This window comes from Ambystoma mexicanum, chromosome 5q (genome assembly GCF_040938575.1).
Source record: "Ambystoma mexicanum isolate Mex_15411 chromosome 5q, UKY_AmexF1_1, whole genome shotgun sequence".
Taxonomy (NCBI): Eukaryota; Metazoa; Chordata; class Amphibia; order Caudata; family Ambystomatidae; genus Ambystoma; species Ambystoma mexicanum.
The window spans coordinates 913,244,423-913,261,299 of NC_090933.1; the positions used below are offsets into that span (position 1 = coordinate 913,244,423).

General features: G+C 45.1%; 1 protein-coding gene across 1 annotated transcript in view; it reads right to left on the bottom strand.

Annotated features, from left to right (window-relative positions):
* STK3 (serine/threonine kinase 3) overlaps positions 1 to 16,877 on the bottom strand; it is a 1,834,661-nt gene that overhangs the window by 1,472,316 nt on the left and 345,468 nt on the right. The window lies entirely within an intron of this gene.

Below are 16,877 nucleotides of genomic sequence, written 5' to 3' on the forward strand. Positions count from 1 at the left end.
CTCCCCAGCCTCTGGTGAAGACATTATCCAGAGCTGTTTGTAACAAAGACGTCACAAGATGTGGAGTGCCGAATTTCGCTCTAAGCTATCGCAGAAAAACCGAACTGAAGCCAACAGGCGCTGCGCGCGTGCTATATATGCCTTTGATGATATCATCCTTGACAGAGGCCTTCGATGGACATCGACTCGACGCCATCGACGCACAGCATCCTCTGCCGAAATATTTTTCCAAAGCAGATGAAGCTGGACAAAAAGTGTCAAAGATGAGGAATACGTGGGAGGACACAATCCATTCGGAGATTGTTTTTGACAAAACGCTTTTCATAGGACATGAGGACTCACCGAATTCTGCCAGACCAGAGATTTGGAGGCGTTCCACAATATGTGCCAATATGTGTACAAAAAGTACAGGCCTATAAGGTTACATTTTCGCATAGATGGCATGGAGGCCAGAACAAGACTGGCTGTAAACACAATGAGAACATTGGAAGGCAACAAGCAAAAACTACAGTAATTTCCGGGGTGCCGCGATACAAGTTTACCAAAAGAAGCAAACAGTAGGTGGCAAAACAAATCTACCAGCAGATGTATTTGAATTTGTGAAAGATCTGACATTGAATGTGCTGGCCATACAAACGCATGGAGTTGATACAGATTTTGTTTCTAGAGCCCAGACTGTGCCGCATAACATTGCCCTCCCAAACTTGAACTTGTGGAAAGGTGGCTCTCTTTACAATGTTTAACAAAGTCAGTTTCAAGCTTTTGCACAGGTGCCTGCAAGCTGTTTTTATTGTACAAAATTGAAATACTATGTGACTTGAGATGTAGTTGATAGAAAATGTGTTTTTTAATGAATTACTGTTTGTGAAGTAATGTCACTAGATTTTTTTTATTTAAACAATTTTATTTTTTTATAAACAACACACCAAACATTACACACAATGAGGACATTTGCGTATGAATTCTGCTTCATTATGGTCACTCGTCATACGTTGCCGTCCTCTTCCCTCCCTCTCCCATAACTCTAGCCCCTGTTTCCATGCCGCCGGCCTGCATGTCATATCTTACGCACTCTTGCCTCTAGTATAATCTCCGCCAGGGGGTGGGGGGGCCTGCTATTGTGGCCACCAGTTGCCTCCATGCTATCAGGGGTCCCACTTCTTCCTCCCCTCCTCTACTAATTGCTTCATACCAAGCTGCCGTTTCTGCGTCTGCCCATTTTCAGGAGGTCCGCCCACCACATCTCTATCCTGGGGCACTGGGCAGCCTTCCAGCTCATTGTGATTCTCCTTTTGGCCAGGATGTAAGCCAAATCTTTCATTTTGCCAATAGGCTTCAGGTTGCGTGGTCTAGTAAACATCCTCAGCATGCATGCCCTTACTGACTCCACCTCCAGTACGATTACCTTTTCCGCTAGGCGTAGCTTGATCTCTGTCCAGAATCTACCCATCTCTGGACAAGCCCAAATCATGTGCATCAAACCAGCTTCCACCTCCCCGCATTTTTGTACTGCTGAGTTTCCAAACCTGGCGATCCTGCTGGGGGTCATATACACCCTATGGGTGACATATAGCCTTGCGTAACGGGACACCTTCTTGTGGTACCTTTGAGCTCTGTCCCATTGTCCATCCAGCATAGGTTCGAACCACCTCCCCTTCCCAGCCCGCCTTAGTTGGAGCACCTCCTTACCCACCCTGGTCATCAATATTTCGCATATGTGGGACATTTCATGCCCACCCTCAGAAATATCATACATCGTCTCGATAACTGTGTCTGGTTGCTCAGATAGCACTACCGCTGGCCATCTTGCATAGGTAATATGCTGGCCTATGTGCACCCCGGTTTCTTCCATTAGCCTCCTAAAGTCTAGTGCCTCCCTTCTTGCAATACATCCCCAAGGGTCGCAAGGCCCGTCGGTTCCCAATATTTACGGATCCCTATTGTCATTTGCAGGTCCTCTCTGCATAGCGCTACAAACGGCACCTTGGGGTCAGGTTTCCCACCACCTGCCACGTTCTGTTCCATATTTCCCAACCCACTTTCAGGAGTCCTGCCCTGCCCTGCCCTGCAACATGGATTTGGGCAGCCATACCACCTCTCTCAAAAAGTAGGGGGCGGTGTCCTTGTACAAAAGCCTGGTTTCAGCTGTCTCCACTTCGGACAACCATCTAGCCACATACTGAAGCTGCCCCGCCAGGTAGTACAGTTCGAAAATCGATAAGTTAATACCCCCTTTGTCACACAGATTTTGTAGCTTCCATAGGGCCATCCTATTTCTGGAGTTGTGCCAAATAAAGCCCCTGCATAAACTATGAAGTTTCACAAAAAACCGTTTGGGGAGCATGTGTGGTATGTTCGTGAAAAAGTGCAACAGTCTCGGCAGGACCACCATCTTAATCCGCGCTGCCCTGCCCATCATGGCCAGAGGTAACCTAGACCAAAACCCCATGCTGTTCTTGATGCCTGCCACAGCCCTCTCCGTGTTGTGCTCATGTTCATCCTTGGCCGAGTGGTATACGTCGATACCCAAGTATTGAAATGTCCTGATCTGCCAGGGTATGGGCAGGACCGGTAGGTGCTTCAGCGGGGCCCTCCGGTATCTCCGCAAGGGGAGCATACTTGACTTCCTGGGGTTCACCGCTATGCCCGAGAGGGTGGCATATCGTTCCATCACCTCCAATATATAAGTTTTCCTCTGGGAAGCGCAGGTATAGCAGGATATCATCCACATACATTGATATGAGGTGCGTTCCTCCCATAGTGGGGATACCGATCTCCCCGAACTGTGGCCTGAGGCAGATTGCCAGTGGCTCCAGAGCGAGGATGTACAACATGGGCGACCAAGGGCAGCCCTGTCGCGTGCCCCTACTGAGTTCCCATTTGTCTGAGATTATTGTACCGGTTTTAACCCTGGCGATTGGGGAGCTGTATATCATTTTGACCCACCTCAGGTACCCCGGCCCTATTCCGTATTCCCTCAACGCAGCCAGCAGCCATGGCCACCTCACTGAGTCGAATGCCTTAATGGCATCCAACTAAACTATCGCCATTTCGCCTGGGTCCTCTTCTGTCTGCTCAATTATCTGGTGGAGTCTTCTGCGATTGTCTGTTATGTTCCTGCCTGGGACGTACCCTGTTTGATCAGGGTGTACCAGTTTGCCGATAACACGTTTGTGCCTATTTGACAGCGTGGCCGTAAGGATTTTACTGTCTTGGTTGAGCACTGACAAGGGTCAGTATGATCCACAATCTGTATTTGGCTTACCTGGTTTTAAAAGCGGGATTATCACCGCCTCCCTAAGAGACTCCGGCAATCTTCCTCGTTCGAACGCCTCGTTTAACATGGCGAGAAGCGGGGGAGCACCTCCTGTTTTGTAAAATTCACTTGGGAGCCCGTCTGACCCCGGAGCCTTGCGTGTGGGTCGGTGCTGTATCACTACCTCTAGTTCATCAAGTGTGATTGGGGCATCTAGTTCCTCCCACTCCCGGTCAACCAGTTTAGGCAATCCTATGTCCTCCAGAGTCTCCTGGGACTCCTGCCCCAACTCCTCCCCCGTGTCCTTATACAGGCGTCGGTAGAATTTGAGAAACCTCCTCATTGACTCCCTCTTGGGTATCCCAGGTCTGTCCCTCCTCGTCCTTTATCTCCCTGATCACTGTTGTGGCGTTTCATTCTTATATAACCAGGCCAGCAGCCTGCCCGGTTTATCTCCCCCCGTGTGTTGCCTCACAATGTATTTTTTATAGTTTAACTTGCAGAGTCTGTCCCAGTGCTCCCTGCTAGTTTGTTGGAGTAAAGACGCCCTTGCGGTATCCTCCTGCGAGGTGCTTCCCTTCTGTATTATGCCTTCCAGCTCCTTCTCTGTCTCCTGTAGCTCCCGCTCTATGCCCCCTTGGAGCCCTCTAGACTTGGATATGGCTGCTCCCCATACTACCACTTTGAATGACTCCCATAGGGTTCCCTCCGACCGCACACTGCCTGTGTTAATGTCAAAATACTCAATGATCGCCTCCCTTAAATACTCTCGGAATTCCGAGTCCTGCAAGGCTTCAGCTATGAGTTTCCATGTCGGGATTCTCGCCCTAGGCAGCTGATGCCTCCACTCCACCACCAAGGGGGGAGTGGTCCGAGAGTACTCTGGCTTTATATTCCGAGCTTATCATTTCCCCTGCTATCTCTGAGGCCACGAAGATATAGTCCAGTCTTGTGTGTAGGTTGTGGGGGGCCGAATAATGCGAGTACTGCCCGTCACCTTGGTGCAGCAGTCTCCAGACATCTATTAGCCTGAAGTCCCGCAAGCAATGTCACTAGATAGGCATACAAATTTCTACTTTTCGTTGCTGTTTCTATTTTTAACCATCAAAATAAATGATTTATTTTCAACAATACATGCCAGTCTGATTACTTCAAATATTTCACTCGAATCATCTGTCTCAATGCCAGCAAGACTGAGATCCTATATATTAGGACTGCTGTTCGTTCTTTCCTCAATTCACTCACTGGGCTCTCCTGCCTCCCCTTCCTCTCAAGCCAGAAACCTTAGAGTCATCTTCAAATCCTCTCTCTCTTTCCTCCATCACGTCCTGGACCTTGCCAAAGAGGCCATTTTCCAACTTCACCGCCTCAGAGTTATCCTCCCTTTCTTCACTTTTGCCCAGAAGCTCAATGTTTCTAGAGCTCTGGTACTCTCTAGGCTGTACTATTGGAACAACCTCTTCCTTAATGTACTCGCTTCCCCTCTCTGTCCCCTCCAGCTAATCTTAAATAGGGCTGCAAGACTTAACCTTAGCCTCAAGACTAGGGACTTCATATCTCACCCTGTCTCTTCAACCTTTACTTGGCTCCTCTGGCCCACCTCATCCCTACATTCTCTCCTAACTTTCAGTGATAGCCGGATGACACACAGCTCTCCTTCAAGCTCTGCGCTGCCTCCTCTCCTCTCTCATTTATTCCTGACCGTCTATCTGCGATTCAGAAATGGTGTGCCTCCAACAATCTCTGCCTTAATGCCAGTAAGACTGAGATCCTTCTCATTGGGACCCCTGCTACTGCTTTCCCTCTATCACTCTGGCCACCCTCCTTAGTTTGGACCTCTACCTGCGCCTTCCAGCGAGGCAAAAAATCTTTGTGTCCTCTTCCACTCCACCCCCTCCTTCTCTCCTCACATCACTGACGTCTCTAAAAGTCCCACTACCAGCTGCGCCTGATCAGAGGTATTCTTCCTTTTCTCACTTTCCCCCACAAGATCACTGTCTCAAGAGCCCTAGTACTTTCTAGGCTGGACTATTGCAACAGCCTCTTTCTAAATCTTCCTGCCTCTACTCTTTGCCCTTTGCAACTTATCCAGAACAGTACTGCAAGACTTATCCTTGGCCCCAAGCCAAGGGATCGTATCTCTGCAGCCATGAAATCTCTCACTGGCTCCCGGTGGCTGGAAGGCTCAAGTTCTAGACCCTCATCATCGTCCACAAGGCTTTCTGGGGCCAGGGGACCACACTACATCCAACTGTCTCTTCCTAAGCAGTTTCCTTCTTGAGCCCGCAGCTCATCCACCTCCAACTCTCCGAGGGTCAAACGCTTCTGCAGGCAGAGAGTGGAGGGCAGATCTTTCTCCTCGGCTGGTGCCTCGCTCTGAAACAGGCTCCCTGCCTATCTCGAACTTCAGCAGGAACACCTCAGGTTCTGGAAGCAACCGATCTCTCCCCCCCCTCCCTTTACCCCCTGTTGTAGGCGCTTCACAAATAACCAAGAAATAAATCAATAAAGTAAATGAAGTCTGAACATGCTGAAAAGTAGGAACCATGATAAGTGGTTGCAGATTGCAACAGACCAAATGTTTATGTGCCACAATATTAGCCAACATTTAAATAACGGACAAAGGAATATGTATTGCCAATGTGCATTATGAACATGCGCATGTGGCCTTTTCACATTTACAAATTACTGTGGAGGCCCAGATGTGGAGGACAACCAGGCACGCCTGCTTCAATGCAGAAAGCGACGATTGCAGGAATAGATCTACACAGAAGCTAATAAGCTTCTACCCCACTGTTCGTGCCTTTACATTCTTCCATGATCCCTGCACCGCTCTCTCCCTTCTGGCCCCAGCATTATGCCGTACAAACACGGATTCCTTTGTGGTTGCTTCAAGGATCAAATTGAAGACCCTTTACATCATCCACAAGGCTGTCTAAGGCATGTGAACACACTACATGCAGCTCTCCCTCACAAACCACTCTCCTTCACTATGCCTTTGATCCTATTACTCCAAATACTTGCTGAGAAAACGCTTCTCCAAGCAGAGAGCTGGGGGCAGATCACTATTGACGTATAGGGAAATCCGTGCCTGTGTGCACAGCACCTCAGGTCATCTTTGAAAGAAAACGTAAATGCAGTGGGAACCGGCATTGATATAGTTAAAATGGAAGTAAATATTGTCATATGTGGTTTACTTGAAATATTTTGTTGTTTTTCACAACACTGATCGTGACTAATATTGTTCATTTTTGTGGCACGTGTTACCAAAAACTAAACTGACTCGGGCACGCTGTGAATGCTAGATGTAGGGTTCCATTGATATTTGTCATTGTATAAACTGCACTAAGAATTTGAAGGACCAAATGTGTCAAAAATCCACAAAGTAATGATAAAAGTCACTATCATGAAAGCTTACGCTGGAAAGTAAAGTTTCTATTTCAGAAAATTGTCTTTCAAAGCGGTTGGTCCTCCGCCACATCGGAAGATTGGATTCTCAAAACACAATGTAAGCAAGATTTTAAATAATATTTATGCAAGTGTGGATGGAAAGTGTACTGTGTGCTACATGATGAGCGTTGTGACGGATCAATGTTCAATTTGATGCAAAGAATAGAACTTGACCGTGTTCATTGTGACTTAAATGTATAGTCAACATAAGAATGTACTGTGTATATTCAATTATAAAGTGGGTACTAAAATATGTTTTTGCATACTCGATTTTACATAGTTATATAATCCCGATGCGTGCCCGTCATGGGTACAGCCTATCAGCCAGCGGCTTCTACAACAGTATTTGGACAATAATCATCAACAATGCATCTGTGACAACGATCATGTGAGACGATCACCAGACAACAATCCTTTCGCAGTTGCAGTAACAAGGAGCAATATGGCAGCCTATAGGTTCCAAAAACGTGCAGATGTGAAAGTGTTGCATTTATATCAATTTTAAAGCACTAATTACTCCTTGTTAATGGAGCGCCATGTGCATAGATTACTTGTCGGTCATGGAAGATAACTTTCTGTAAAGAACGTAAAGACATGGATTAATCGATTGATGATCGGATTTGGCACTAGAAGATCACTGTTCAGAGTTGCACCAAAAATGAGAACGATGCATGGTTCACTAGCTATGAACTGTGCTAAAAAAGTTAACCAAGTTTTCATGGACTTAACTACTTTCATCGTTGTGTCAAAATGAAAACAACGTGTTACGCTTCAGACTATTGCTGTTTTCTTCAAAATAAAATGTTTCTATCATTTTTGTAAAAAGAAAGAAAAGTTTTGCGTTTGTTTATCGATGAGTGTGTTTAAGTTCCTGGTCCTGCGTTAGATAACGTCATGAAGTTGGTGATGATACGTTTGGCTAAGCTGCCCACTAACGTCATTGAAATAGGTGGAGCTCATCCTGAGCATCTAATGATGTTAGTGTTAGGGGCGGGCAAACCTAATCAGTGCCGCAAGGGGCTTTGAACTTCAGGCGATAGATCAACGGATAAGAATAGCACAAGATGGTGGTACCCGAGCAGTCGTTTTCGCATGTGTTAAAGTGAGAAGAACTCGGGTAAGTTGTATTGGAAATGTATTTAAGAACAATCGATGTATGCTCTGAAATACATGCCCAATCCATTGGGCCAATAACATTTCTGATCAAACTACCCCTTCAAGTAAGACTTCCTTTTGAAGGTCCCCTAATCATCTAAATAATTCATAATCTAAAAAGGGTCACAGTCTCTTTATCAGGAAAAAGCATCACATAACTACAGCAGGTTGCAGCTCTTCCTTCTAGCGATAAAGTATCAGAGTTAGTTGGCCTTTCTCTGGTCAATTAACTTTTGCTGTAGTACCTACCGTTTTCACAATCATGGGACATGTATAAATACACTTCAGTTGCTTTTATGAATGGAATTAATTTTATCCCTCATTTATGCAGTAACCCTGTTCTAAAAGATTACTGGAAATAGATTATTAAATTACTCATTGCATGGCCCACAGTAAAGGGTTGCATTGCAAATTTGCAACTGGAAATCCTACTTGGGCTTGATCATAGAGGACCATCTTTAGTAATGTAAAAAATATAATGGACCAGAAGTCTGAAAAGGTATGAATTTGCAACAGACTCAACTAAAGCATTCAAGAAAGGCCATTAGAAGCATGCATATATCATTTAAGCGCTCTGAGACCTATGGGTGTGTAGCCCTGTATAAGAAATACATTACTATTATTAGTTTCACTCCTAATCATGTAGGAATCTCTGAAACTGAATGAGACATTGGTTTCTGTATTAAAATCCCTTTAATACAAAACAGATTTACCCTTTGCTACGGCATATTTGAGTTCAGCATTGAGAACAGCAATTACTTTTTCTACATTTGATCCTGTGGAATTTAAATGAATATATAGGTGGTTAAGTCTGTAATTTCCTTTTCGCCCTTCATTACTCGTTTGTCAAGAAATATGGAGAACTCTTTTTATACAGTCTTGGATTGGACAGTCCAATCTCCAGGAGGCCTACTTTCAAAGTAAAGCGATAAACTGTCAAGGTTCAAGACTGCGATGAACTCTGATGGTCGACTCTGTCCCAAGACAGAGGCAGCCAAGAAAAGCTGATCTACCAGGGAATCATCATTTGTAGCGTGAGCTATGTAGAGGAGTTAAGTTTGAGAGCTGCAGCACCCCCATCAGAATCCCTGTCCCTACTCTTCACTGGGAGACATAATCCCATGACTCAGAAATCCCAGAGTATACTGAACTACAGTTTCCCATTCTCCAAAAACCTATCCCTCACTTATAAATGTCTGAGTCAATTGGATGCAATCTTGTGAAGATCACAGGCATAGGGCATGCTCCTAGAATAAGGGCAAATCAGCACATTCAAGACCCGGGGTTCCACAACTTGCAGGGTGTTATATGCGCAGCAGGACCCTGACGCAAATCGCCCAGTGAGAAGGAAAAGATCATTATTTAAAAGACTGTGCAGGGGAAATTAGTGCAACAGAAAGCCCTACGCGGGGAAGCGCGAGACCTGCCCCTTAGTGAGATCCAGGAACAAAGGAAAATATGAGGTGCAGTAGACAACAAACAGTTCTATACGCAAGTAGGGATCCCCACTGACTCAGACCACATTCCTACTGTCAGGAATCACTCCTGAACAGCATTGTAGAGGGCAGTGCTATGGAGTCAACGAGGAGTTGCAGGAGAGCAGAGCAAAGAGGAAGAGGATTACAGTCATAGCAGCCACCAGCCTTTTGCAGGCCCTAGACCTGCAACAGTTAAAGCAAATCACATACTTAGGTAAAAGGATCAAAATAATCTAGTCTTTAAACAATTTAAGTAAAAAAAGTGGCTAACACCTTAGATAACAGAGTGAAGACACAGGCCTATATAAAAACAGAATGAAATAAGGAAGGTGAGAGGTTCTTCAGAAGCCAGCAAACCACGGGGACGCGTAGTAGAGACACACTCCAGGACCACATCAGAAAATTCTGAATCTGAGACACAAATCCAGATTGGCAGAGCAAGAACCTTTAGAAGTCCTGAGCAAACTTGGCAGGATGGCTAAGATGCTGATGCTTAAAGAGCTGGTAGGCCCGAGGAGCTGGTAGGCATGAAAATCCAATACAGAGGCTGAGACTTTTTAGAAAACAGCTATGCCCTATATTCATTACAAGTGAGATGGACAGGTGCATCCCTTACTAGTGAATTAAGACACTAGAAACTTGGAGCAGTAAGCAGGGGAGTTGCTAGGTCTGGAAAAGACCCGGGGCTAAGCTGATGTCAGAACTGTTGGGACTGGGGGCTAGCTAGTCTTTTGGCTGTAGCTCCTGAGATTCTATCCGGGGCTACAACCAAAAGATCAGGGGCTATAGCCCCCTTAGCCCCCCCCTAGCAACGCCCCTGGCAGTAAGACCTGGACCAAGTACTATCCTCCTGGACAGATTACAAACAACAAGTTGAGCGATAGGGCACTGGCTGGTTTGGGCAAAGAAGTGAGTACTATATTCCGGTGACTGAATTGAGCAGAGATGGGACTAAACACTATATCCTCAAGACTGAGAGGCAAGAAGCAGCTGGGCACTATATACCCCTGTGACTGTGATACTAAGAAAGAAGTGTGCTCAGTTCTAAATACCTCACAATGTGTTGAGCAGAGAGTACATGAGGGAGACCAGATTCTTTATTAGAGCTACCCCACCCCAGGACACCTTCTAGTTTGACCCATCCTGACAACTTTTGTTTAGATTATTCCAAGATAGGAACGCCATCCTCTGTTGTATAGAATCACCTAGTCCCTACAGGAGTACATAGAAAACAAGTTTTAAATCCACTTTGTGGGTCAGGTCCTTCCATCAGGGAAACACTGGTTGGAAGGAAAAGACCTCTGGTATTGGAGCCTACATCTTCTTAGGGAACCTCCTTCAAAACAGACATCCCAGCTCACTGGTAGGGTAAATACTATGAAACAAGCATGACCTATAAGAGTACCTCAAAAAACATACCAGGAAATGGAATTCCTGCCTTAACATCTGTTTAACTAGCAGCGGCCAGTTAATTAACTACCCAGCCTTTCCTTGCCCAGCAAAGGCACCTTTTTACAATTTTTTTCTAATCTTCATCTGTATGTTCTCAGTAGATTTGAGTGCCACCAACACTAATTCTGGTAAGGGAAAGCCACGACAGCAAGGACCAGCTGAACAAAAATGTGATTCCTCACTTCAAAACAATGCACAGGGTGAGGTCTTATCACACAATACCTTTTGTCTATTATTGCCCCACTGTGATCTTAGGTGCTGTAATAGGTGCTGTATGGTGTCCATTGTGAGGGACGTCAACCCACTCTAGGGTGCTGTAGAATTAACCTCACAATGACTCCGCCCTCAGGAGCTCCACAAGCTAGAAATCAGCACAGCTACAGTGGTTAAGATACTTCAAATGCCCATCGCGTCTTCACTGCCTCATCCCCTTTATTAACATGTTCAAATTCGTCTTTTGACCTCATAATAGATACACCAACTAAGATACCCACACACAGGAACCCAACACCCATTCTCGACTTCTCCAACCATATTCTATAACTGTTGTATGGGAGGATTGGTCCAAGAGACCCCCCTCCCCTGCATCCTCTCCCCCGGTGAAGTCCATGGCTCGTCAGGGGTCCTCCCTCCCTGCCACCAGGGCCCAGGTGGTGGATGGGCCACTGGCTGAAGACATTGACCAAACCTGCTCAATTTAGCTAGGCCCTGGAAACCATTTTGTGAAATAAAGATGGTTTGAGCCCTGTACACCGCAGCACGGCCCCCACCCTTGGAGAGTTTCAATTACCCCTGTGGCCGCAGCTTTCTGGCAGATCCGCTGAGAGCCCGTTCCCACGAACAGACGGACATGAGCTAGTGTTAGATACCAACACTGTAACATTTCATCTTCCGCAGTGTATCGCTGTGCCCAGCATGACCCGGTCAGTAGGGCCTGGGTGGAAAAGAACTGCAAAATGGTCCCCTGACAAAAGCAGAGTCCCAAATACTAATGAGCAAACCACCTGTGATGAAAGCTTTCTCTCCACAACCTCTCTGACTAAAAACCTGTAAACTCTATAAAAATGGCAGAATGTGTGCTTATATGACATCAGGGATGAAGCACCCATATCCCTGTAGCTATGCGCAAATAGTAAAAGTGTCCTGGGGGTTTTTGTTATGTGTTTTATCAAGAAGACTGCACCCCACGGTCCAGCGCCATAATTGAACTAATACTGCTAGAGGGCAAAGGAAGACAAATGCAACCATATTGAGGGCTCACGTAAGAGGTGCACGAAAATGCACCATATGTATGTCCAAGCTCACCATGTGCCAGTCTCATTGGCGGGTTGTTCCTGCGTGCTCCACCAACCTTACTACTACCTCACTTACCGCGCATGTATAGACATATAACAAAATGTTATAGTTGTTAAAAACTTAGTGTATAAGTAATATGCTCGAATTGGCCATATGGATGGCACTAGCAATGTCAAAAACGTGAGTTTTGAAAAGACTCAATGATTATTGTATATTATATGAATGTTTATGTCTTGTCCATCTAAAATATGCAACACGCGAGAAAAATACCTTTGTGAGCACATGCAAGGCCATTCCCCCATCCCCCCCCAGTGAAGTCTGCCAGACGAAAAAGCAGAGGCCTGTGCTGCCCTGCTCCACCTCCCCCAATTCGGCTGGAGCCGCTTCAAGCATTCACATTCCCCCGCAGAACCAAAGCCCACGGCCTGCCACCTGAATTATTTACAACCCAGCAGTAAACCCCGGCCTCAAGACACAGATCCAAAGGCGCCCTTTCTTAGGCTCCACGACCCACCGGCTCACCTTAGGTTAATGGCCCCTGTAAAATTAGGACACCCAATATTATGGCAACACTACAGGAACACATCCATAATGACTTCTAACGAGACATGATAACGCGGACTGCCTGTCCCATGCCCTGAGACCCAACCCCGTGACCTATGATACCCGGTCAACAGGACGATGGTAACCATGTATTGATGAATCGCCAACGGACCCCACTCTAGGTGCATTGCTCCTGTGTTGCATTAACCTGTAGAATAACCTATTGGAAGATTTACCAGGAAAGATAATATTGCAATGTTGAATGACTGCGGTGTGCGTGGCCCTAGGGCAGAAAGTCAGGAAAGAAATTCATCTCTGACAATGGTCATGGTTGGCACAACAACACCGTCCGGATGAGCCCAGCTGACCTGCCAGGCCCAGCCCAACCACGAGGGTAACCAGTGACGTCCTCCAGCCACGGCAAACCACATCGCAGCAGCACCTATAGCTAGTCGTCGCCACCCAATCCCCACGAACTTGTGCCCCCTATAGTATGTAGGTTCTTATGACGTTTTTTGTAAATATATACGCCTGTCTTTGCTATTGTCAAACAGAGCGCTCTCGGTGTTTGCAGAGTTCTTTGCATGCCCTATTCTGATTGATAAACTCCCATTTAAGCTCACCCGCACTTTGTCCTGGCCTTATTCCCATCCTGGGAGAGTCCATTATTGTCTCTCATAGTGGGGAGGATCGTGCTATCTGGGGACGCTCGCCTTCACTGTTCCAACCAAAGCACCTTCTCGTAACAGGCACACAAAGATACCTTCTGGATGCAGATACCTTAAAGTGCTCTTGACGCAAACAACCTGCACCACATCTGCACACAGTATCAGGGTACTATGAACTGCACGCACCAACACAACAGTACAGTTATCTTACATGTTTCACATTGTTCCCACTAACCAAACACATCCCTATCTTTTTCAGATCTCATGTGCGAAGCGATCAGAGCATTGTATAAAACCCAATAACATTTAATGAACCCAGAAAGGAAATATACTATTCAGCAGTACCTCCACTCTATGTATCAAGCTACCCAGAACAAAGGACACATACCTCCTTGCAACATTACTTCACAGCAAAAGCCCAAAACAACTGTAAATGGCATACATTATGTAGCTGATTAACTCCACATAGTCTCTTTCATTTCTGCCACACCATCGTGTATTCAGAATTTAGCTCCATGTCCACACAAGTTTCCATGAGGCCCTCACTGGCACCATACTCTACTTCATAAGACAGCATGCATACTTCCATGCTTCCTTTTCCAGCTGCACAACTGTGCTTCCTGAATCACCTAGTATTATTGATGCGAAAGGCCATGCAGATGTCAACTTGAGCAATATATATGAGCACAAACTTGAATTAAAGCACCTATGAAAACAGGTTTGAGCCTAGCACACACCATAATGCTTATTCAGTCAAAACCAACCTAACCACCCATACTGGAGTTACAAAATATAGCCCTTGAATTGGACATAACCACCATCCAGTCCTCATTCCCAGAATGTAAAGCACACGCTTGTCTTACATGATTAAAACCTCTGGCCCCAAATCATGAAACAACTCACATATGGAACTTTTTATGTAGAGGAGACCTTATTGAGGACGATTCAAAGAGGTGGCCATCTGCTTTGTGGACTTGTGCCTCCTGTGCTGCCTGTGTTTCTGCACTGTGCCACACCCATCAGAGGAGGAGACACGCCCCCCACCCTTCATCCAGATGGGCTTCAAGAAGCAGGTATGGTCAGTGAAGGAGAAAGAATCCTGCAGGGTTTCAAGTGGAGTCCCAAAGTTAGATCACAAGTGCGACGTGCAGGCGAAGGATGGGAAATGGACCATGTGAACAGTCTACCTAAACTCTCTGGATAGGGATCCAAAGGTTAGGGCTATTCCAGAAAGCTCAAAATGATTACTGGACGTAGACACCTTGGTCTCTGACAGAAAGCACTGAAGCGGCCTGCGAGCACACTCCTGAAGGTACAACCGCCAAAAGTGTCTCGGAAATGACTCTTGGAAAAAAAAAGGAGGCAAATATTTCCCCTAGAACAAAAACTTCAATTTGGCATCACGTACGAAAGAAATGCAGCTCAGCAGGAGTTGTTTGATCCGATTCAAAAGAGCGAAGAGTCTAAGGCATGGAAGCCAACTGTATGCATGTGAGAGGTGCCTCCGCGTGGAATAAACTATGCCTGCACACTGACGTTCATTGCTTCAAAAGAAATGCTTCGGGCCAGATTATAATCCTGTGAAGAAACTGGTATGGACATCCCAAGTGCTCCACGGCAGAAATCGACACCCACATTATAATGTATGAGCAAGAAATGGCATGGAGCAGTCGTGAAGTTCACATCTTCACTGTGGAGGAAAACAGGAACTGCAGAGTCTGCAACCATTCTCCTATTGCAGCGACCCAGAGGCTGATTAAGGGCACCATGAAAAATAACATGAGTCATTTCGTGATGGAAGGACAGTTTTCTTATTTGCTCCATTATTCTGCTGCCAAGAATAGACGCATAATAGGGAGCAAAAAATAAAAGTGTTGTTCATCGCGGAATTAAAATGTTATTGTTTTAAATGCAGTTCAAGATGCTTTATACTCGTGAATTAACGCCTCTTTTGTGCAGAAAGGGTGTTCTGGCGTTGAAATACAGTCCCTGCCAGCCCCTTACATAGAAGGTGGTCAGAAAAGCTGTTGCACGTAAATCACAGCTTTACATGAGTGCCAGATTTCATTTATTACCACCACGATAGTGTTAGTTTGGAATTCCTTGCTTAATGGAAAAGTGCCGTTCAGCTGACACAGAACGTTAACCATTTACCATGCACTTCTGAATCGGGCCCTCAGTTATTACAGAGGGTACAGATAACCCAGTGCTTAGGATGGGGCAGAGGTCATACGTGTATGGTCCGTTCATGTTACTAGTGCCACTAAAATGGCATCTGTTCAGAACTCCAGAACCTGATGTCTTTTACAGAAAGTGACTCTAGGGCATCGATCTCACCATCAGAAACAGGGTCCACTATCAACCAGGAAGAGGTGTTAAGGCATTGCATGTGGACCCTTATCACAAGGTCATCTTTAGTACAAGGTCTCCTTAGAAACAGCTTCTCTGACTTGTATTTGCGCCAACTCGTCTTTTCAGGCATTCCCTTAAAATCTCAGGTTGTACAAGCCAGAGTGGCCAGTGTGAATGGTCACTAAATGATGAAATGCAGCAGCATGAAACTGTTTCCACGTACAATGTAGTCCTTCAAGAGTGGATAAAGGAAGAAAGTTAATACAAAATTTGCAACAGAGTGTTAAGGAGAAGAAATTATTTTACGGATGGAATACACACGGTTATTTCCGTCCCCTGGTTATGTCAGACGACAGCGCTCTGAACAATCTTTTGGAGCTTGCGGGGAAAAACAAACTTGGAACAAAGCCAGTTAAAGGTTGTTTGTCACAGTATCTACTGTTAGACAATGCTTGTAAGAAATTCACATTGTGCCAGCTCTAGAAGTAATGTCGCTTAATATATTTTTAGATTGACCAATACGGACTTATCGCTGCTAAAAATGAACATCTTTTAACTCCCAAGATATTTTTGTCCTTATAATTTCCATTACATTATTTCTGGAAGAGTTCCAAACTATGTTCTTACAACAACAGAGGTCAAATACAGTCATCTTGTGAGCACTTGAAAAAGATATCAAAACAACTACATTCCATCTCCATTTAAAAACCTTACATATGTATTTCATTGAAACACTTCCCATATTTTGAATCAACAATGAGATTATTTCTTTATACGCCTTCACTTATTATAATATATGTAAAATGTGCCTTGTGTACCTTCCGTCTGTAGGCAGTGGAAAGAAAGCCACAGTAAATGTTACATTTCTAAAACACTTAGATGTTCTTCAGAACTGTAAGCCACAACTTGGCATTTTGTTCTACCAAAATAATATTTGGTAGAAATATGCGTCTTATCAAGATCTCCAGAAAAAGACTGTTGTAGTCGTTTTATATTTTTTTTAAAGGCTATTGTAGTAGTCGAGTTCAATAAATCTCATACAACTAAGATATAAAAGAACTATTAGATTTTTCAGAGAAAAATCAAAAAAGAGAGCTCAACCCTTTTTCAGCCCATGAAACGGCTCACAGGCTTCCGAAACTGGAAGGCTTCCAATACAACTTAACATTTTCTGTAAGGGTTTTTAGCTACAATGCAATCTAATATTTTGTAAAGCTTACCTATAGT